Here is a 24290-nt window from a genome sequence, read left to right as displayed (position 1 = left end):
TGCCCAGCCCTCAGCCACTGCCATTCCTCCTCACAGCCATCTTCAATCGGGCAGTTTATTTTAGCAGCATTAAAGGCCTTATGTGAATCCCAGTCCCATGGAGACTCGTGGGTTTGAACTGGCTTTAGATCAGCTGCTAAATATAAAGATTTGGGACTGTGTTAGGATATAAAATGCTGTTTAATGCAAGATGGAAGTCACAAGTAACATATCATGATGGTAGAATTTAATATTTCTTTTCATGGAAGTTTAATACCGTGAAAGAAAATAATAATAAAAGCATCCAATGTCAGAGTAAGGCATACAGTAATCTGATAGAGCAATATAGATGCTAGTTGAAATAACAAAGAGATAGAAATCACAGATAGATAAAACTTCTGTGTGTCTAGATACCTGCCACAACCAGCTGGTTTTCAGAGGTAGAGGCTCTGATAATTCACTGCTGTAGTGACTGTAGCTCTAGTATACAAAATAATGGCTTTTTAGATACAACTGCTGTATCTGATGTACAGCAATGCCAAGGAAGAAGAGTCCCTCACTCTGTCATGGAATGGCTGTATAGAGTCATGACCTGAAAATTATCTCAGTTTAAAGAACAATCCTACTGAAGGGGATGCAGGATCATAAACAGAGTGATTTGGACTCTGACTCAGGTTTTGGGGCCTCAATTTCTGAGACCAGGGAAACCTTGGGTGTAAATAGCTGTGGGTACAATTTATTACATTTAGATGACCCAAGCATATCCACAAAGCTGTGACCTTTAGGATCCTGAATCCCAAAGGCAAATGAAGCAGGACATAGGCTATGTAGAAGCTCAAAATACAGAGTGTGGGAGGCAATAGGTGAAAGCTGGAGAGATTTATAGGCTGGGGTTAGATAAACATCTTTTAAATACTTTTAGGTCAGATTTACTTTAAGTCACCTAAATCTCTCTAGGCTGAAAATCTGGCTTTGTGAAAATTCTTGACTATAACAGAACCCAGCACACCAGGAGAATAACCTGTCTCATAGTACATGGAACTGTAACAAAGAAGAGGAAAGTAAAGGAAGAAAAAAATCACAAGAAATTATACAAATACATAGGAAAATGGCATCTCTTTACCTCCTCCCACTTCCATATGTGTGGACACATCTTTTCTTTCTATCCCTCACAACATTCACTAGCTTCCAATTTAATTTCCTACTCTCAGAAGCCAATTATCTGTGAACAGGTAGAAGGGAAGTAGAGACAAAGGAGGTGGGCCAGTTTAATTAACAGACAGGCAAGCAGAGTTTTACTTTGGTACTCTGGCCTCTCCCAAAGAGACAATGCTCTGCTTTCAGACCCTATTAAAAATGCATTTATTTCATATTCTCTCATAATACTCTCCATAAGGAAAGGAATGAATCATGGTGCATATTTTGTGAATGATTTATAAAGTGATACTACAGATTTATGATCTGAATCACAGGTTCTTGTGGAAGTGCAGCAGTGCTTCTGTTACAGGGAACTTGAAATGGTTAAAACCCCTTTTACTTCTTAGTATCTGACACTGAGGAACAGCCCTTTTACTTCTCCCAGGTACCTCCACACATCAGCACTGTGAACACTAAAACCTTTCTCCCTCCAGCCCTGGGGAAAAAGGACATTTCCAGTTCTGGAACAACTGTAGAATAAGAATGTCCCAATGCTTCTTGAAAGGTATAAACCAGCATTTAAGCAGCAAGAACCATGTTAAAAAAAAAAAACAAACAACCCAAATCATAAGAACCACGTAAAAAAACCCCCAAGATAGCTAACTTATTTTGATTCTAGGCAAGTCATCCTGATGAAGTAGAAAAAGCAGCAAGAAAGAAAGGAGATACCTTACAATAGGAGAAATGTGCATTTTCCTGAAAAAGCATCAACAGGTTGTTCCTTCAAGGTAAACAGCTTGGAAAGGGTTTTCTAGGGCCAAAGGGTTTTCAGGGGCATTTTGGGCTCACCTTGCAGAAATCTGCTCAGATCCAGTCAAAAAAACCCCCCAAAAGCCTGAAAGCCCACACCCCCTGAAAGAAACCACCCCCACGAAAAAAGCTTCATCCTTGTGAAGCCGATGGTGAAAATCTGCCTTTGTGCACTTACATACATCATTTTCCTATACATACCCATTTTGCGGTCTATATGTAATTTTAAAGCTTTCTGCAATGATGCTTCCATAGTCAAGCATCAGGACAGACTGTAAATCAGATGATACACATAAAATATGTGCAAAAACAAGAAAAAACCCGACCACAAATCTATCAGCAGTATCTGTTTCTCTGTGGTGGGTGAGAAGGTGGCAGACAGACATGCTTAGTGCTCAGCTCTGTTTGAAGCAGGGAAAAGGGATATTGAATAGTTGATCTAAGCTTGCACTTGGATGCATCCCCAGAAGCTACATCCTAAATACAAGCTCATTTCTAGTCTTTGCAAATTGCTTTGTGTTCCCAAGATGCACATGCTAAACTCAGCCAACACGTTTCCACGCTGGCCGTGGATGTGCTAGGAAAAAAACCACTGACTAGCACTTCCTTTGTGTTGTTTTTAAAGGAAAAAAAAAGTGCTACCCCAGAAACTCTTCCCAGATCAATGCAGCAAGGATCAGTTCCACATCACACAAATAACATGGCATTAAAGTTGAGGCAAACTGCAGGTAAGCCTCCAGTGTGCAGAGGAATTTGGTACAGTGAAATGCCCACAGATCAGATCTTCCAAATGGGTTTCAGATGCGTTTCTAAACCGTACAGGAATATGCGGCTTGTGGTCACAAGCTACAAACTCACAGGAGGCAGAGAAAGGCACCTCCCAGAGGTTGCACTTAGACAGTACAGCTGTAACCCCAGACTCCGTGAGGCTGCTGGTTTCATAGGAACTTCGCCTTTCCTTGTGAGTCCAGGGAGCTGCACAAACCTCGTCCCTGGGGGCCACTGAAAACCGAGTCTGAATTTTCTTCTCCTTTATTAAAGATAAGCAAGTTTCCATGCAAAAAAAAAAAAAAAAAATCTTTGTTAAATGAGAGTTATATATCAGAGAGAGAGCAATCACGAAATGCTTTATTGCTACTGGGAATTACTGAGATGATTGAATTCTATCTTCCCTAACTTCTATTTTTCATGTAAGTTTTCATCTTTGAAGGCAAGAGATGCTAGGAAGAAACAGGTGTTGACAGAAAAAAAATGAACAGACATTTCTTGACTGGGGTCTACAGTTCAGCCCCTGTGCATCAGAAGTAATCAAAACCAATATGTGTACATGCACATCTATCTGCTACCAATTAGGAATGAGAGATGCAGGTGATGTACATGATGCATGAATGAAGAACTTTTGTTTTCATTTAGTCATATAACTTATGAAAAACTGAACATAATTCTACCACGATTCATTCTTTCTGCTACATTTCCTCTTCCTCTTATCTAAAATTATTTTTTTATACAGTCACCCTCTCAGAAGTCTCTTTCAAAAACCTAAAGAAAATTGAGTTCATTTGTGCATAATTTCCTTGGCTATTTTTGCTTCTATTCCTAATGTCCCAGGCTCTCTATGCATCTGTCCTTCAGTGCATATTGCCAGGGTGAAAATCTGTGTCCTGGGTTCCTGCAGGAATCAGCCAGCACTAGGAGAGAAACTATTTCATTTTACTCAGGATCAGGACAGTTGACTGTGAGTGTCCCGGACAACAGCGTCTGTTCCTGAATGCCTGAACCTTCCCCACTTCTTCCAAGGTGCACTAGAACACAAACACGACATAAATAACACCTACATCACATGAAGTTTCCCAAAGATGCACTCTCATACATGTGGTCACCGTGTCATACACGCTCCCTATCAGGGCACAACATTGTGCTGACGTGGGCACAGCAGAGCCGTAAGAACCTCGGCTTCGCACTCCTGGAATTATTCTGGCTCTGGCTCTAGAGCTACCTCAGATAAGTCTACACGGGCTTAACCAGACCCTAGCAAATTAGAAAGATAAGGAAATAATAATAATCTCTAAATGCACTGGGGATTAAAGCTGCTAAAGAAGTGGAACTATTTGATCTGAGAAGGAAATGCTGGTAGAACAGTGGGTAGATTTAAATTACTTATAAACATTTAACTTAGAAATTAGAAGACCGTGTCAGAGATGTGACAGCCAAGCAATCCAATAACAGGACTATGCAAAACCTCATTAGTTTTAAGGTAAAGCTTAATACACCCACAGATTTCATGAGCACTGACTAGTAGGCAGAATCTGAAAATGCAGGAGATCTTTCTAGTCCCATGCTTTGTATCTTGCAGATCTGATGACTCAATATGCTCAGACTTCTTATTTTTCATTGATCAGCAGTAATTGTTGTTTATGGACACCATGACTGTACCGTCTGTAGGTCATTAAGTCTTTAAGTACAGCTCCAGCCTTTACACTCACATCCATGTCTCTCAGCAGTTTCATCCAAGAAGAATCTGATCATCCTAGAATGCTCTGATATAGAAACTGGAGCCATTGTCCCATTAAACAATCCTAACCCACATCTGGTTTTTAAATACCTACCAATTGCAGTCCGCAATCTTTTTTGGATATATAGCAAAGACATTAACGGAATTTTCATCTCTCTCTATTTGTTACAAGAGCCCTGTCACAGAAAACTAAGTTTGAATCCCACCTTGCCAATTTAAGGAAGTGTTACTAACAGGAGTTGCATATTAGGAGATGTGTAAATCACATGATTAGAGTACATTTCCAGCAATGAAAACTTTCTAACATTTAATGAATACATTCTAAACCAAACTAAAGTCCCCTGGAAATAAAATATTCTTGGTAATGCCAATGCTTTTATTTATGTTAGCATTATAAACTTAGGGAAACCATGGGACTGGAAGGGTCAAGTACTTCATTACCAGATGCAGTCTTAATTTCCTTGTACTTTATAGATAGAGGTATTATCTTCATGCAGGGCCTTATTCTAACTTAACTTCTCTTCCCAGCTTGGCCAGTGACATGCTGCAAATCTAGTAAGTTTTAATAATAATAAAGGGTCAAGTGTTTTCATGTGGAGTTTAATGGAGACTCTTAGACAATTTAACATACTGCCACAAAAGGCAGCCCAGCCACCACTGCTCTGCTATTTTTATTAACCATGTTTCTAACAGGCAGCATTTTTGTAGCTTCTGGCTGCACAGGAAAATTACACTGATGTCTCCTTGTATGGCATCAGGTGATCATAGACCTTGTGCACTTTTAAATATCCCTGTGTGCAGAAGATTAATGACAATTCCCGATAAATTTAGTGTTTTGGCCTTTCACTAGGCTTGTAAATATTTACATGTAAATTGATAAACATTCCTATTAAAACCCATAGCAATGAGTAGACACTAACTTAGGATATTTATGTATTTGGAGCCATTTACAGCAGATGAGAACTTTGTAATGCTACAGTTCTGGACAATCTGTCAAAATACATGTTCTGAAGTATGACATCATTATTCTCCTGCTGCATGGGATGGATGTAGCAGTTGCCAGTCCCCAACCAGCTGAGGCATTCTGACCTTTTTTAATAACATGCTGCATCAGGAAATCAGGGCACTGCAAGCCATTGCAACATCCCGAGTTCCTAAAAATATGTACTTCTACCTTCAACTGGAATATTACTTCATGCTTTTATCAAAATCCCAGGGTAAACAAGGAAAGGGGAATGCACAGTAACAGGAGGAATGCTAAGAGCCACACTATCAGTGTTTGCAAAGTTACATTGTGACTCCAGCACGAGAGAGAACCATGCAGAAGGGATGGTTGAAGCGAATTCCTGGCCCTCTGCAAATCAGCTTGGCTGATGCCAAGATTTCATCTGTGCTGTGTTTCTTACTCCTTTTTGCTCCTTAAACAAACAAAAGGGATGGAATATGCCTGGACTGCTCAGTTGCTTGCACGTGCCCCTCTAAGCTGTGGCTGTTTGCACATGCCAATATTAGAAACATGGACAGTGGCTTTTTAGAGCAGTGGTATGAAAACTGCAGCCCTACTGCTTCCCCACTGAAGCACCATGGCAGAACACCTGGACTACAGTGTGCATACTCCTGTACAGGAGTGCACCCTTGGAGTAAATGAGAGACAGAGTAAAACATCACTTTATCAGATCCTGGCAGTATGACATCTGCACTGGAATGAAGAGCTAAACAAAAACTCAGTGGATGTGCACAGCGATTTTTGGCTCTGCTACCATTTCTTTTACTGTTGGTTCTGGTACTGCACTGTAATTCTTGCAGCCTCTTCCCCCCCCCCCCCGCAATCGACTATATTATAACTTGGCTCACCTTTTCTCTCAGCCACACAGAAGCAACTGCAAAATCAATAAGATGACCTCAAAATAGAGGAGAAGAAATTATATCTATTTGCTTTAGCCTCCCATCTACTAAGAGCAAACAGGCATTTCCAATATCATCAGCAAATCCTGACGTTTCATAAACACACTTTCTCCAACCCCATTTCTGCTCTGACAGCAGTGAAAAGGTTAAGATGAGATCATGTCAGCTTAGCTGACTATTCAAGGTTTTGCCAGTTTGGATCACAACCTTAACATTATTATTTAAATGCGGCTTTTGTATTTCATTACATACAAAGCAATTATATTTGCATTTACGATGCACCATAATTGTAAGACTATGACATTGTTCTGATGATAATGTTCATTGATCATTCATAATGCAGTTGGCTCATGCCATGAATCACGACACTCTTATCACCTTTCTCATTTTACTTGCTATTAGATGGCTTTATTTGCAGATTGATGCTTTAAACTCATACTTTTAATCTCTAGATGGTGTAAAATGCCTCTTACCATCCTTTAATGTACATCACTCTTTACTTTCCTGAAAGTGAGCTATTGTCAAAGTCCTCATAACAACAATGGCTCTTTCCTGAAACGTGTGTGTTTTGGTGGTGCAAACTAATGCCAAATGTAGCCAGATATCTTGCCCAACAATTTGTATTTCCAACATGCTTGTTGCAGAGCTTGATGAAACTATAAAATTTGGCATTATGGTCGCTTTCAATATTCTAGTACAGTTTTTCTTTTGAATTGGGTAGAATCTACTTTTTTGGGGGGAGGGGAGGGAGCTGGAGGGAGGTAGAAGGTTCTGAGAAGCAAATAGAAAACCCAAAAAGCTATACCAAAATACTGATTGCTCTTGCATAGGCTAGAACTGTATTAATTAGACTTTCAAATTAGACTACAGCTACATTGCAGTTTCTAGCATGCTGCAGTAATGACTGTGATTCAGATAATCCTTAGCACCAGAATACTAAAGAGCTGAGCCAGCATCAGATTTTTTTTTTTTAATTTCAGTTTCTCTCTTCCATGCTTGGGTCCTGGGTCTTTGTGCTCGAGAGTGTTTGTTATGTGAATGTTCAGCACGGCAAACCTCCGACAAGTGCTCAGTGGCACCTGACCTGGCTGCATGGCTGTGTCTCGTGGTCACCCTGGATGTGCAGGGAATTAGATCAACTGCAGACCTTGGCAGATCATGGAAGAACTAAACTAGCAAGGAACCCAGAATGAGCTGCACAAACCACATCTGCCTTCAGGTGCCACATGCAGATGGATTGCAGTGGCAATGTGTCCTAAAGTAAGACAGGAAACAGAAATGTGCTCTTAGTGAAATACCATTTTCAGGAAAAATTATTAATGAAATGATAATTTTTCTAATTATTCTAATTTCTGATTATTCTAATTATTCTACTAATAGTAGCCCCCGCCCTCCCCCAAAAAAGCCCCAACTTGCAAATCTTACATTTTGCGGGAAATGTATCTTCAGTCCAAAAGTAAACTTGATCAGCTCTACATCTAATGATTGCCTGTGCTATGCATTAACAAACATCAGTAGTTTGAAGCCCTCCATTTATCAAGAACTTCAGCTGCTCAAGGGAAGTTTGTTAAAGAGAAAATTGCTGCAATATTTCCCAGCAAACAAAAAACAGCCTAGATTTGATGAAACAGAAGACTAAGTTCTACCAGCATGAATGAAACAACATATATAAGAGTTACCACATGGAGAGGAAAAGATAGTAAATACATTGATGAAATGATCACCTATGAGAGATTCCTCTTTTTACTTCTGCTTATACAAATATCCTCACCAAGTCTGATGAGCATCTGATTTTAAATTAGGAACGAGCTGCGTATTCTTGGACACACTTGGTTTGCCAGCAATAGCTCCCAGGTTAGTAGGGTCAAGCACAGCTAGGCAGATCCAGTTCTCTATTTTTATCTTCATTTCTGAAAATCAGTCTTGGTACACTCCAGAAATTACATGATTTCCTCATACTGTGCAATTTACTTTTAAGATTCATTTTTTAGCAAGGCTGCAATACAAAGCTTTTGAAATATTCAGAAGTACAGTTTGGATTTTTGCCTTTAAGTGAGTGGTGGACAGAGGGGCTATACATACCCTCGAGTGGCTGCAAGCAGGAAGAAAAATGAAAAGAAATTCAGTTCTAAAGCTATACACACAACTTACTGATTTATACAGTGTGGCTTGAATTAGAGGCTATAAAGTCCAAAATTCTTTTTCTTGGGAGTTCAATTTTGTTTGCACATGAGGACAGCAGGGGAAAGGTACTGAGGCAGCAACACAGTGATACAAGGGGAAGGGCAATACAGAGCCTCAGTTGTGGAAATCTATAAATAAGACTTTCAGATGAAATCAGGAAATCAGGATGGGCTGCAAATCTTCTCAAAGCTCTCCATTAGCACTCTGCAGCAGCAATTAGAGGCCTGATCTCACCTACAGAGTATCTGTGGCTCTGGACTCACTGCTGATAAAAGCCAAATACATCTGCAAAAATCACGGTTTATAGCCTGCAAAATCCATCGGTTTTCTTTCTATCTCTATCAATTCCAGATATGCAGGGCCCACTGAGGGAGCTCTTCCAAAGGTAAGGTTGTTTACTTAAATGTCAGAATGATAGGCTAACAGTTAAAGAGCTGCTCCTAGATTTTTGTGTTATTCTTGTAGAATAATACTGCTTCTTTTAGAAGCAGGAATGTTCCTGGGAGCAGCATGGAAGGAAGCCAGTGCTCCAGGACTTGTGTGATATCAAATCCAACAGATGGAATTGGAAGGTATCCTTCTCATCGGAAAAGGATGACACTATGCAGTGCTGGAGACATCCAGGTAGCTGGTCCCTGTCAATAAAGTTTCTCTTTAGTTATGATGACTTTCAATGAAAGGAGTGAGATAAAACAAGTGCCCACACGATTTCTTGTAAGTTCTGTGCAGTTAAAGTTCATGTTAATGTTTTGATGGTCAGCATAGAAGGCGAGTGGGTAGAAAGCTCATTTGAAACCACTCTGTAGAGTAAGTATATACATAATGAAACTACTGGAGTCTACGTCGGCTGTTATGCCATTGAACTACATCCCCCATACTATATTTATATTTTTATTTATTTTTTTATCACACTGAGGCTATGTCTGGAGTTTATAAAACTTCTAGAAGATGACAAGAGTCCTCTTTTTATTCTTCTTCAGTAGCATTATTTACTTCACAAAATTCCCAGAGACTCCAGACTAATCCAAGCCATGGGTATCTGACTATCATAGCAACAGACAGAGGCAATCTCATTATTGAAAAATCTAAAATTTAAAACATTCAGGCTAAGATAAGATGAGACATGATGCAACTGCCAAAGTTCTCATCCTGGGTTCATGTCAGACCACACATTCCCCAGTTTCCAGTGTCACTCCATAACCACTAAACCCTGCTGTCTCCCAGGCTGTGCACATAAACAATGCCAAGCCACGTTTCTCATCCGACTTGGTTCCCTCTGAACTGCCCAATCCTGTGATGGATATGATGCCCCTCCAAGAACCACCCTGAGCCCGTTTGCACTGTGAGATAAATGCTCTTCACCTTTCCTAATCCAAACAGCCTCTGAATCAGCAATCCCAAAAAGCTTCCTTAAATAAACAAAGCCATGAGCCCGAGGTGATATTAATTGCAATCACATTGAAAGACATAATTTGTTAAAGATTTGTGTTTTTCCAGCAGGAATTTTGGGTGCAGAGTGTGGAATCACATTTAGGGCAAGTCTAGAAAGGAAGAAAGAGAGATTTAGTGGCAGTAGGACCAGTTGTTCAGTAGAAAGTGTTGTATCTGTTTACATCTATTTTTCAAAAAATAACAGCGGGAAAAACATTGCAGTTGAGGATTTACGCTTGCATTATAGTGTCTTTTCTCCAACCATAAGACTCGCTGAATTGTCCCACAGAGGCTTAATTTTTCACTGTGATTTTCTTTTTCACGGTTTGCAAATTGTCTATTTATAATTACTTTCAATTAACTCAGCTTTAGCCAATCAACACACCATAAACTGAGCTTAAACAGTTATGAGCCGTGTTTTGTAATGAGAATTTATCTTTACATTAAGTGTTAGTTCATTAGAAAATCTGAGCTCAGGGAATTACAGGAGCTAAATACAAATTTTAAATTCATAGCAAGATAGTTCCATTAAAAACATTTAGTGTTCTCCACAGCAATTATCAGTTTAACTGCAAGGCCACTGATCATAACCGCTCAGAGTGGGTTCCATTTGGATCCCTGGTACATTTTTCACACACACAAAAAGACAACAAAGGATATGGTGAAAAATTAGTGAAAGCAGATAGTGCTCCTACAGAGTTGGCCATAACACAGACATGTGGCTTAGCATCAGCGGCATTCCTTGGTAGGCTTCAGGAAATGGTCATCTTCCAAATATATTTCCCCCAAAAACCTTAAAAACATACTCAAATGCATGCCAAAATATTAAGCTCATCTGTGAGTTTGTATAAAGCTCTGAGATTTTCATCTGATTCCCAGGAAATCAAAAAATTTTCATGCCTTGAGTCAAGCCAATGACCAGAATGGTAAATATTTTAAAATGCTGACCTTCTCTTATCTCAGAGAACAGGGCAGATAAAGGAACCACCTTACAAATATGATAAATTGAGTACAACAGGATGCTGGCTTCCCTGAGAGGAGGCAGATATTAAAATAAAACAGTTTCAGGATTTTAGGAAGGAACACTACTTTAAGATACTGGATTATGAGTATTTAACTTGAAAAATGTAAAACACTCATAAATATCCAACAGCCTACACTGCTGGGGCTGTGGAGTAGGAGAGTTATTCACATCAGATAGGAGTGTCTGGAACCCAGCACAACCAGCACAGCAGCATCGACCAGAACTGGTCAGCTCTTGAGGGGGTGGGCTTCAAGTCACTTTTCTATCCATTTTGGATTCACCATGAATGAGGTTGCCTTTGGGGAACCGAGATCCTTCACATCTCATTGACTATTTGCAGCATCATTCTTCATTCTCACTTGCTCAGAAATTAAAGTAGAAAATACTCCCCCTTGGTACAACAGAGCTACACAGACAGTGATAATGAAAAATTAACATGCTCAATGAAAAGCACACCAGGGCACAAAAACCTCTTCCAACAAATTAAAAATACATCCCTTTTATCAATAATACACGATTTATCTGCTCTAGAGCCTGAAGAACAGACCTCTTCTGCATTAACAGCACTCTAGGAAATTTACAATAACTTTGTTAAGTTTTTTCCTTTTATGTCTTGTTTCTGCACAAATCAGTGATAATTCTCTAGTTCTCCCCTCCTGGATGCCCTTCTCTTTTCCTGGGAACCTTGCATTCACCACAGGAGCCACTTTCTACACAGACAGAAGCTAGTGGTGGGTGTGGGCATATTTGCTCCATTCTTGATATTGTTACCTTACCTAGCACTTCTCCAAAGAGTTTTTCATTTAGTACCCAAAACTTAAAATATTCTACTTCTGGGAAGATAGACAGGCCGTTTAGCTAAGAATTTTAATTTCAAAACTTGGATAGTTGTCTTAATTAGTTTCTGGATAACTACTACGAGCCAAGCTTTACCAAAAGTCCATTAAATATTGTGGTAAAAACAGGCAATTATTTTATGGAACCTGCCCTCTCTAAAATGCATGCTTGTATATTTGATAGAATGATCAAACGTATCCATGAGCGTAACAAAGGTAAATTCTTGTTAAATATTCTAGTGTTAAATACACTTGCAAAAACAATGTACCCCTCAAGTGAGCCGTGATTGGTAAAAATGCAATACAAGTATCTCAAGACCTGGAGAAAATTGTCATTTGCTGTTTTCTGTAGTGTATGAAATTATGCCCCATTTGAAGGCCATAACAATAATTAGAGCTCATTACATGATATAAGGACAATGTAGGACAAAAGGATGGGACTACACCGCACTTTCTGAAGAGAAGCAGAATCTTCTGCAATGGTTATATCTATTATTTCAAAACGTACTTTCACCATAAAGATTTTCATATTCTCCAGCAGCCACAGGCAGATTAGATAATCTTCCTTTCTTTCTTTTTGGTTTGTTTTCATTTGTAAAACCAAAAGGGACACTCTTTGGTGGTTCCAGTGAGAATGAAATTCAGTTAAAATAATGGTAAAACTTCCACAAATTTACTAAGCCAGGAGTCACTCTTCAGTTCCTAGGGAATAAGAAGTTACTGGAGCCTGCCATTCACCACTGTATGTGGTGTGACAGAGAAACTTTAAAAGCAAATGGAAGCCCCAGATCAAAAGCAGCAGGAGGTCCTAAACCAGCAATGGCTTCACGAGTGAAAGCCACAGCACTGAGAGATGCTGGAGCTCCATTGACAACATGCCATACCCGAGTATCTCCCTTTGGAAACGGAGTCTTTTCTACAGACCAGAATTACCAGATCTTATTGCATCAAACAATTCATCAGAGAAATCAGGTCTTCAGATATCAGTATTGAAAAATGTATAAACTTGCACCTAATTGTGTAAAGCTCTGCCATATGGTTACCACAGAATGTAATGGAAACTGGCTGTCGAGCTTCTTGTGCAATGGGATTTGTGAATGTAAAGTCCAGGCAAAGCTTGCAAATTGCAGAAAAATCTAATATGTTATAGACTAAGCATCAGCAAAGTAATTCAGCCCCTCTACCAACTTCTACTCAAAATCAGGAAGATGTGGACCTGGAATGCTTTTGCTATTGAGGCTGAATCGTAATTTCATTGTTTCAAAGATTTTGAACTATCTTGGTTATCCTAAATAAACGCATATCCCCAAAAATCCCCCGAGAAACCTCCAAAACAAAACATCAACCCAAATCCCCTTCAAACTACCTCCTCATCGTTTTTCCCCACCACATTCTCCTAAAACCAACAAGGAAGAATATACTTCTGGTCACTCCAGCATGTATTTAATTTCACTGAATAGAAAGCATCGTCTGCATGTACATAAACTGCTTTGATGAAATTGATTGGCTACTTGGGAAAATCTTTTCAGTATCGATCTAGTGACAAAAATTCATAAGTTTCCTTTAAAGGCCAGGGATTACTAATACGTCTTCAAGTTACCTCACTCCGTAAGTAGATAGTGATACAAAAATTACCTCTCATTACTTGAGATAAAATGAACATTTTTACTTCAGGTCCTAATGTTTAAATGCTCTAACTGGGATCCAGCTGCAGAAACAAAAGGGCTGCCACAAACCTATCATCAGATCTCTTGCATCTTCCTGGCAAAGCTTTGTGCTTGAAACAAAAACTCTGTCGAGAGCATTGTCACAAGATAATGCAAAAAAATTACTTGTTCTGTAGCATGTTCCCTCTTGTTAACACCTGCCCTTTCCCTTTGTTGTAGCTTTGACCTAAAGCCATTGAAAAATGAATGTCAACTTTGCATTTTCAAAGGAAAAAATCAAGGTTTTGTGTGAATTTCAGTGAGTTCAGTGGAGCATCTCTTAAGACTGTGAGGATACACTGCCAATAAAATAATAACTGACTCAGATACTGAGAGATGCTGTGGATAAATGCGTATCTGTACCTCTATACGTATACATGTGTGCACACAAGTGTAAAAGTACTGGGGGGTGTGTGTCTGTGTATATATATATATTTATTTTTTTTTTTTTAATATATGGAGAGGATGAAAGAAGATGCTCTTAGAAACATCAAGCCACTTCTTTTGGCTAAGAATGTCCAAAAATCCATCCACCAGTGCAACACTCTGGATCTGGGAGCCTAATCTGACAAATACTCAGTACATGTGTTTATAGTTTACAACTGCAGTCAGTGCTTTTCAGATGAGGCTTTTGAGTGCAACAAGACAATCTTGTATTCAGAAGCAGTCTTAAAAGTTATTAGAATATATTAAAAATTATTAATTTACAGATATGATCAACTCTGAGACTTAAACACACATTTTTGTCCCTGACTTCGTATTCTCTTTGCATTAACTTAATTTTACATAATCTGTACATAAAGAGAATCAAGGAAAAAAAAAAAAACCAACGCTTCTTTTCTAATAGAGAGAATGTGCCACCGTGGGGAACCTTTGGGAAGTTTCTGTAGATGAACCTGCTTCCATTTCCTGGTGCTCATCTGCTGTGAATGTGAGGATAGAAGATATCCCCCTATATTCATTCAGGAACTGTTTTATGAATGACTCCACAGTATTGGTGGTGACAGCTGGAGGTGCAAAATGCTTGCCAGGAGAATTCTTCCTTTGAATACAATTTACAAAGGGAGCCATATGCAACCCTGTAAGAGAGGGCAGGACAAACCCCAGTTTTCTCAAGAAAGCAGACATTTCTTCATCTGCACAACCCCCCCCCCCACACCCCTCCCCCCCCAAACCGAAACAGAAGAACCACAACAACAAAACAAACACAAAAAAGGAAAGCATCTTAGGCATGGGATTTAAATTTTTTTTCCTTCTCAAAGAGATTTTCCAGAAAACATTCCAAGAAAATCAAAATTAATTTATGCTGACTGCTCAGTGAATGTAATTATTGGTGAAGTCTTTCTCTGTATTTAGCTAATTATTTCATCACCTTTAAGCAAGCTGGGTTACACAGTGCTCAGGAAAACTCTTGAAATTTTACATGTTTTTCTCCGCAGCACGTCATGGAGAAAAAAAAGACAGTCTTCCCCTTCTGCAAGGAGACAAGATGCATGCTGCATGTGGCACCAGCTAATTTTTACCATAGAGAGCCCCATAAACATTCATAGTTACATGCTGAGTCCTAAACATGAATTCATTCACTTTGTAGGAGGCCCCAGCCTGCACACTGCCAGCACACACTCAGTCATCCCAAAAAAATTCCATTTGTACTTTCCTACATTGGCCATTTTGTTAAAAGAGCAATGACTAAAAAACCTTTATATTTTGTTGGTAAAACTATTTACCAAAGCTTCTTGTAGAACCATGGGATCCTTTGGGCTGGAAGGGACCTTAAAGACCGTGGGCAGGGACACCTTCCACCAGACCAGGTTGCTCAGAGCCCTGTTCAACCTGGCCTCGAACACTCCCAGGGATGGGGCAGCCACAGTTTCTCTGGGCAACCTGTGCCAGTGTCTCACCACCTTCAGGTAAAAATATGGAAGCTTATTAACAAAGGTTTAGGGAAAACAGAAAGTTTCTATCTTTCTGTTTCAGTTACACAATCATCAATACTTGCATTTTCATTGTTACTTTCCAATTTATTCAGCTGAATTCACATGTTGTTCTTAGGGGTCTTTTCCTAAATAACAGAGGTCATAATGAAAAAGTGGAGTTTCTTTTCATTCATGGAAAATATAAAGAGACACATTTCCTAGGTGGTTAAAAGCTCAAGGTCTTCCTTGTGACTCTCCAGCACTTTCACATGGCATCTCTCAGTGGTTGCTGTTCCTGATTAAAACAGGCCAGGTATTTTTGCCTGGAACACTCCAAATGGTCTGTACTTCCTGACCCATTTATGGCTTTATTACATCCTGATCCATTTATGAAAAACAATGAACCAAACAGTTCATCTCAAGAGATGAAGCTTTCAAGAATGGTGCCCATGGAAAACTTTGCACCGTGTCAATTTAGAAAAGAAAGATGCATTAGATCAACACATGAAGGATGATTTGTCCATAAGTTACTAATTCCTGACTGACTTAAAACAACCCTGGCCTGGGAATAACACAGTAGTTGCAAGAGGCCAGTGAGGTCAACAGGAAAAAGATGCAAATGCAGGTCTAAAGACCAGAATACCCAGGTATTACACGGACTGAAGGGGTCCAAGTTGAACTCCTCTGCAAACAAGGGTCATCTTAACACATTAGGTGCAATAGGACAAGCAGACTCCATTTGAAATGTACAGATTTATTCTCCAGCAGGAGCTTTTGAAAGTTAAAATATAGCAAAATGAGAGCAGACAGATAAGGCTCTGCTAAACCAGAACCCTCCCCAGCCCAGAGCAGTGTTCAGCTGCTGTCATCTGTCATTGTTTGGTACGGCAGAAATCAGTTGAAAAAGCAATTATTTGTGTCAACAGCTATGCTTGGGTGAAAGGAAAAAGTCCATGACAGACAAGGATTTTAAATAGCCTGCTGCATCATAATAATGGGAACGTATTCACATGCAGGTACGCACATAGATTTTAAGTGATCCACTGGAAGAACAAGAAGTGGTTATGTCACCCCCTGTAGCAACCTGTGTTACACACAATGGAGTACTACCAGCTCGGTTAAAGTGTAATTGAGCTGACTTGAGAAAGTCTTTCAATCCACAGCTGTCTGTTTACAGGAACCTGAACCCCAGACCCCAGCAGTGCTTGCTGGAGGGTTTGCCTCTGTATCTCACGGGAGCCACTGTGCAGTACTGGATATGCAGTGACACTGCAGGTGACTGAAGCTGGAGCTAAGAAATGGGAACTTTAAGCTGAGTTACAGAAACGAAAGCAGCTTTGTTACTTTAAATTAATGCAGTACTGTGTGTGTGCTTTTACTGGTGGTGTTAATGAAGTCAGCTTGAGCTCAACAGGCAAGCTGGTAGTTTATCATGCATATGAAGCCATCCTATACACACGTCAAACAAATGAGTCACATAAGTATAATGCAGCACTTCGTAATGAGAGAAATTTATTTTTGTTTTTTCTTCATTTAGTCATTTATAGAAGCACAGGATTTCTTAATATTTGTCTTCTATTTTGATAAGCTCGCTAATCTCTGTGAACAGCAATGTCATCCAGTCACACATCACATCTTTCACACCACAGTCGAACATGCAGTGAACGTTACCAAAGGCTTTGTTTTCCTGGTATTCTACTTAGTAGTACAGTGGACTTCTATTTTCCTCATAAATTTCTTTCCCCCATTTGAATGTACCACTTGCATAAATACAGCCTTCCTCAACTTGAGAATCCTTGAAAAAGACCCCGTATCAGTCCAAACTCTTTTGCATCACTTGAAGGCAAAGCCAAATAAGAGGCCAATTCTATAAGCGACCTCAAATTGTCACAGTACCCTCTCATATTTCTGGTATGTCTTTCCAGTTTCAGCCAACATCCCCCACTCCACAGGGCTTGCAAGAAACTGTGAGAAAACTGCATGTGTACTGACCCAATCTGACTTCTGCCACGGGAGAACTCTTTTATTTCCTGCATACACCACAGTGGACTCGCCTAAGTGAGGACATGAGACAGATCCACAGAAATTTACATCAGAGCTCACGCAGGCATTAGCTGAATCGAGCCCCCTCATTATGGCTTTACCTTTATCCTAAAGCTGGTCTTAGTCCTTTTCTCTGAACAGGAAATTATTATTTCAAGGAGACCTCTGTGCAAAACTCTGACTGACCTTGGCCTATCAGTTTTGGCAGTAACATGTCTACAGCTGAAATGGGAGCTTATCTCTGGGCATTTAAACAGAGAACAAATGATTTTTTTTTCTCTTAATTATTTATAGATCATTGTCCTTTTTCCCTTTCTAGTGTCAGTGTGGATGTTAGGATTATTATAGTCGATATAACAGTTCTAGTAACATTGTCTCAGGGCGATGCAAGAACCTGGGGGTATCAGTTTATTGCGTGCTTGTTTGATCTCTGCATACAGTGCAGCTTCTCCCACCATTACAAAGGAAAATAAAAAAGGGGGTGGGGGTCAGGGGAGAAGGTTTACTTGTACAGGAAAACACGGCCTCTTTTTTGGACAAAAACACAGGGTAATGACCCCAGACCAAAAGAAATGGAAGAAAATGGCAAAAGCCATTTGTGTTACTGTAGTTTATGATACAGTAAAGGAAGAGGGTTACAATATTAGAAACCTAAATCACATGAGAAATACATTACAACTGTGCCATTCTCTACTTCCATTACAGTCACGGAGCTCTATAATAACTTCATATTGTCCTGTATTTACAGAGACATCATGATTCAGTCTGTGTTGGAGAGTCAAGAAATCACTACAAAGGAGCAAGCATCAGAAATTAATGAAGAACATGCATAAACCTGACAGACTAAATAGATGCTTAACTACGATTTGGTGAGAGCTTGGGGACATATTAAGGAAGACCTGGGGAGCAACTCATCAGCAGGAAAGGATTCAAGCATATGGTGACTTCGCACTGAAACAAGCACCAAAATGCTTAATGGTGTCAAGAGCAGGAGGATTAGTTTAGGATTAGTGCAGGAGTCAGTTTAACTGACTATGCACTATCTCCTCAGAAAGAACCAGCACAAGAACAGCTTTAGGGACAAACCAGAGCAGCACAGATGAGCACAAGGATGGAAAACGGGATGTGGGAAATCTGAATAGTCAGACCTGTGGCAGTCCCATAGCTCTCCAGGTGGGTGGACAGAGGTGACAGAGGGAAAGGGATCTGGAGTGCAGTGGGGGTAGTAGATGGGGTAGGAAATCTCCATTCTCAGGTATGCTATTCTGTTTCTTGCCACACTCTCCTCCCTCTCCTACCCCTGGTGTCTTACCATAAGCAGGGATGGAGCAGGCAAGAGGGGCGCGGTCAATTGGGTTGGGCCACTTTTTGACCCAAACTATATTCCTAGGCAGTTGGGACACAGTGGGCAGCCTGACCCCTTGTCCACACACAGCTATCACATCTCCCCCCTCAGCCATGTGATCCATCTTTCCAGAACAATAACGTGCTTACACAACCCCAACCAGCCTGACCTAGTCCAATCACTTCCCTTCAAGGTCCAGCTTGTCTCTTTTGTCCTCTGTCTTGTTTAAGCACAAAGGAGATTAAAACAACCCCAAATCATGTGCATCAGTAGGGGTAGAGGCAGGTAGAGGACTGACGTTTTTGGGAGCCTGTTCTACACTCACACTTCCCTCAGGCAGCTGGGTGAGGGTTGCACTGGCTTCCAGCTGCCCTTCCAGCACCTCCGTGGCTCTCCTGCTCCAGTCGGAGGAGAGGCAGGAGCTGCCCTGCAGCTGCAGCCCACTTTCAGATGAGAGCACTTCAGAAACTTCTGCAAGTATCAATGAGCATTTTGGGAAAGGCTAACAAGTGCTCAATGAAGCTGACAGTGGATCTTCCTCCGTTTCACGAGTGAAAGAAATAAAGTCCATCTAACATTGCTTAAAGTTATACAAAATCTCATCTTTGCTATCCAATACTTGCTCTGCACCCTCGCATCCACAAAAAGGTTATTTCTTAAATGAAAATATCATATTTGTCCACCAAAAAGGAAAAATGCAACAAGAATGGTACTTTTTAGAAGAGCCTGCATCCTAAAATCTTACTATGTCCTCAAAGAAAAAGAAAAAAGAAATTAAGTAACAGGAGTTAATGAGCAGCTGTTTTTTTCTTTCAGCAAAGGTCAGCAATCCCACAGCAGGAAATTAATCCCAATTAGTAATGATATTTTGTCTTGATATATCATGACACTTTTGATTTACTGTGTTTCCAGGATGCAGGCAGCAAATGTTAATGATTCAGTTTGCTGGGAATTTATACTCCTGCTCATTTCCCATTTGCTGATCTGTTGCAGCTCGTCAAGACTTGGCTGCTTCAACTAACGAACTGACGGCCTCGCAGGAATAATGGTGTGTTCTGCAAGCTTCATTTTTTTTTCATGCCATCTGCAAAAATGCAGGTTCCTCTCTGAAAAAAATATTCCTGGCAGCCAGAAAGGAGTCATTATGATCATATAAATGTCACTTGTAATTTGTGTTTCACTTGTTTAATAGTGTTACTACTAAATGACGGTTTCTGTAGAGAACAAAACTAATTATAGTAAATTCAGCATTTTTAGGGGAAATTCATGAAGGGAAGCATACCTAGTTTTGTTCGTTTCTACGAAATATTCTAATAGAAATGATGTATTTTTACATCATGATTTATCTGCCCAGCTGGTGTAGTTTGAATTAGAGCTATACAGAATGTTTCTCTGGAGGCTTGTGCAGGCAGTAAACATCGCTTTTCTTACAAACAGTAAATGCAAACCCCATTCAGACCTATTACAAATGTTGTACCAAATGTGTGGGGAAATCTTCAAAACTTACAGCAATAAGAGTTTTATGACATATTATTCTGTGAAATGGTTTGTTACCTAATTGCTGTTTACTGACAAAGTTTGATAAACACCTTGCTGAACCTATTAAAAGAAAGGTCATTGCAATTTTCACGTACACTCCATACCACATTATGCTTGCATTTAAGCATTGTTTAAATCAGCAAAAGCAATGAAATTTAGGCACCTACCATCCCTGAAAAACTATTTTAAGTGAAACAGAAAACCTCCAAGTACGTGATGTTACAAAAAGACCAGATTTTTTACTACTACAGAAGAACTCAGTTCTTAGAGGTTACGCCAGAACAAAATCTGCTCTGAGCTCCAGAAGTAGCTTTCAGTCTTTCTTGAAATCTAAATGGTTTATTTGGGTATTATACAGATTTCACCTCAAAGCATAGTAAGGAGGCAGTTTCCCAAATGTATTCATGACATTTCTATTTCATAAATTAAGAAGCCTTTAAACAGCTAAAACTAATTTTTTCATGTGCTGACAAATATGATGGAAACCTTGTATGGAGAGTAAGTTTAAAGTAGTATCTTTTCAAAGCTTATCTAAAGGGAGGAAGGTAAAAAACAGCTGAAGAGCCTTTTTTTCTCCCTTCTCAAAAAAGAAAACTGTTTCCCTGAATTCAGCCAAAACAGCCAATACAGTGTTGCTGTAAACAATTAATTACAGAGCACTGATCTGCAGAGTCCGTGTCCTGAAGCTGATCAGAGCCCAAACACCAGTTTGGTCTGCATTAGGCAAAGCAACTGCTGGTTAATGGAGCCCAGAGCTCCTGTGGCCCTGCTCTCAGGTTCAAGCAGAGGCAGGGAGAGGAGAGGTTCCTTACCTCCCTACCTTACCTTGCTAGCGAAGGCAGGAACTGTCAGAAACACAGCACCTGCTCCAAAGCCAACTTTAAACCTCTGTAGCACGTGTGGCACTGACACCAAGACAGTAGCAAAGGTACAAACAATAACTACAAGTAATTCAAGCCATGAAGCAGCTTGAACTGCTGGGATCCCCCAAGCAGATGGGCCGACATGTTCAAAACGAGCATCATCCAGAGAAGAGGAAAAGCTTCAGAAAAAGGGTACCTGCAATTATAATTTTGCTGTGTAATGACTGCTTTGACCACTTGACTGAAGACTCATGTGCTGTGCAGAACAAGTCTGAAACAGATGCACGTGGTATGCCTCGGGATGATGTTTTCCAGCCTCCATACAATGGCACACCTGACAAAGCCCTGCATAGCATGCGAGCCCTCCAACCAGCTGTACTCACATTAACCCGTGGAGAAGGCCGGGCTGCTGCAAATCCTGAACCAAGGTCTGCATGGAGCGAGCTTCCTCCCTTCCCACATCAGAATTTCAGGCAATGGCAGACTCCTGCAACCAGTACAGCTTCTGCTAAGGCAGCCCCTATGGATTGTTCCAAACAATGCGTTCAGCTTCAGCACAGGGCTGCAAAAAGTACTGCTGGGTGCACGTGTGTGACAAGAGTTTTAAACCATGCAGGAGAGAATGGGGGCTGATTTCTCAGTCCCACACAGAACGAGGGCAGAGGTTTGCCATTAAAAGAGAAGGAACCCAAGACACTAAGCAACATGCACACACCATTCAGGAAATAGCTCCCTTGAAATTATTACTGCAAGGCCAGTCCTTCCATCAGTACAAACAGGAAGCTCAGGAAAGAGTGTACTATGGATCAAGACACACTGTATGGAATATGCTATATTGCTTATGCAGGCACTGTTAATATCTCTGCAAAGGGACCATGGGATGGCAGTAGTTAACACATTTTGAAAATATCCCCTCCTTTTTTTCCACATGCTGAAAACCAGTCTGGAGCAAGTCAAAACCAAGACCAATCACAGAACATGGTTCCCTTTCAGGACACTGCTCCCTCTACCTCTTCCCCCTTTAAAAAAAAAAAAAAAAAAGAAAAAAAAAAAGAAAAGGGAAGCAAAGAACTATTTCTGTATGCAAGTATTCCAGGTTTCCATGTTTAGAAGCTAAACAACAACAAAAATATGTAACTTTAGAAACTCCAGTTCTAAATATAAAAAACTACAAATAAAGGGACTATATAGACTTAGGTAGATACTGGATCTAAAGAGGTCATTCATGAGAGGACAAAAAAGCCAACACCACCCCACCACCAAAAAAAACCAAACAGGTCTTTGATGAATTTTTTTTCTTTGGAATACTAATTCAAGGAAAGAAAAAATGTCAGAACATAGAATATATTCCTTTAAACCATGTACATTATTTACCATTTAGACATCCCACAAATGTTTTTTTTAACTTGCAAAGAACTGTAAAATAAAGTGTGGGTTGTGTAATTTCTATATTGGGAAATAACAAGCTACTAATATTCCTTTTACTCTGCCTTTGAAGAGAAAATTCAATTCAATTTTCAGTTTAAAATGTTTAAAATAACCTAATGGAAATAACAACTTAGGAGTGTGAAATACCCTTTAAAACTATTTAAATTAAATATCACTGTCTTTCCTTCAAGGCATTACCTTTAATTGATTTAATCTTAAGTTGTTTCTTCCTAGCCCAGTAATTGCCATTGATTCCAATTAATATTCAGCTGGCCTTTCTCTATAAATAATTTTTGGCCAATTTATTTCTTCCAGATCAGACCTTCTAGCTGTGACCACCATTTGTGGGCTCTGTAAGTGCAGGAACAGCTGCATCCCAAAGCTGGGTAAGACTTTGGCCAAGGCAACACCTCCGAGCTTTATGGGCCCACACCGTGGTGGGACAGGAAGGTCTGAGCTGGGTGATGAGGGCAGCCCCTCTGTGCAGAGAATCCAGAGCAGAATTCCAGAGGCCCCACCCGAGCCGAGCACAGCTTCAGAGCAGACAGTGAGTTCTGAAGGGAGGAGTTGGTCTAAATCCTTCCCTCTCCGCACAAAGAGCTACAGGCCTTGGCGAGGTACTGGTGTCAAACTGGCATTCCAAGCCCTGAATCCTCTTGCCAGTCCAGCACATAAACCAGCCTGCTGAAACAGACTGAGCAGGAGTCAGGGGAGGATTTCCCTCTCCATTCAGTGGCACTGTGGTTACAGCCCTTGCCAGGACATGGTTTCTACCTGAAGGGACTCCAGACCATGTCTATCCAAGTGGATAGGCCACGCTCTAGCTTTTGCATCTCAGTAGTCTCAGGGACCCTTCTCAGCTCTTCACACTCCATCCTGGCCAAATGTCATAAAATCTGAATAATCAGTGGATTGTGTTCTCCTTGTGTGTAAAATTACTTCCTGTGTACACCAGTCCTTTTGCCAGTCATGTACAGGAAGACACTCCAAAACCCTTCCTGCAGCATTACAAGATGCCAAGCTCATCTGGCCTGTTGCTCAGGGGAAATGGTGCTCTGCTTGCTTGGATCTTCACTGTGAATATGTGTGCAAGGTTGATAAAGTATACAGAATTACAGAAATTATTACACATTTGGAACTTGAGCAGTTGGAACACGCAGGATTGAGCTGCTTCCAACACACTCTGCATTTCTACTCCGGCCCATAAAAGCTGTTTTATTGCTAATATTTCAGTGTTTTTCTCCCTTACTCTCTTCTTACTCATCCTCTGACCCCAAATTTCTTATGTATCCTGGCAGGCAGCTCTCATGTTCTAGCTATTAATTCAGTACTTTTGCCATTACCATAAAGTTTTCAGCATTTTATCCAGTTCCTGCATTTCAGTAAAATTGAGTCAACTCTCTTGGTTTAGGTCATTCTGTTGTTTTTGAAACCCTCAATACAACACATTAAAAAAAACCACAAAAAACCCAAACAAAAACAACACACTTGTTTGCCCTATGAAACATTATTTTTGGACACAATATTATTTAAAAAAAAAATCTTAAAATGTGCTGCACTGATTAGTTGTGCTGTAATGTGAATACACTGGCTTTCAAGTAAGGTTACCCAGCAAAGCTCTTCTGAGTGTCT

The sequence above is a fragment of the Corvus kubaryi genome, unplaced genomic scaffold (genome assembly GCF_017639235.1).
Source record: "Corvus kubaryi isolate FWS band 111438036 unplaced genomic scaffold, C.kubaryi_AGA036_p1.0 37394, whole genome shotgun sequence".
NCBI lineage: Eukaryota > Metazoa > Chordata > Aves > Passeriformes > Corvidae > Corvus > Corvus kubaryi.
Note: the sequence above shows the minus strand (reverse complement) of the source record.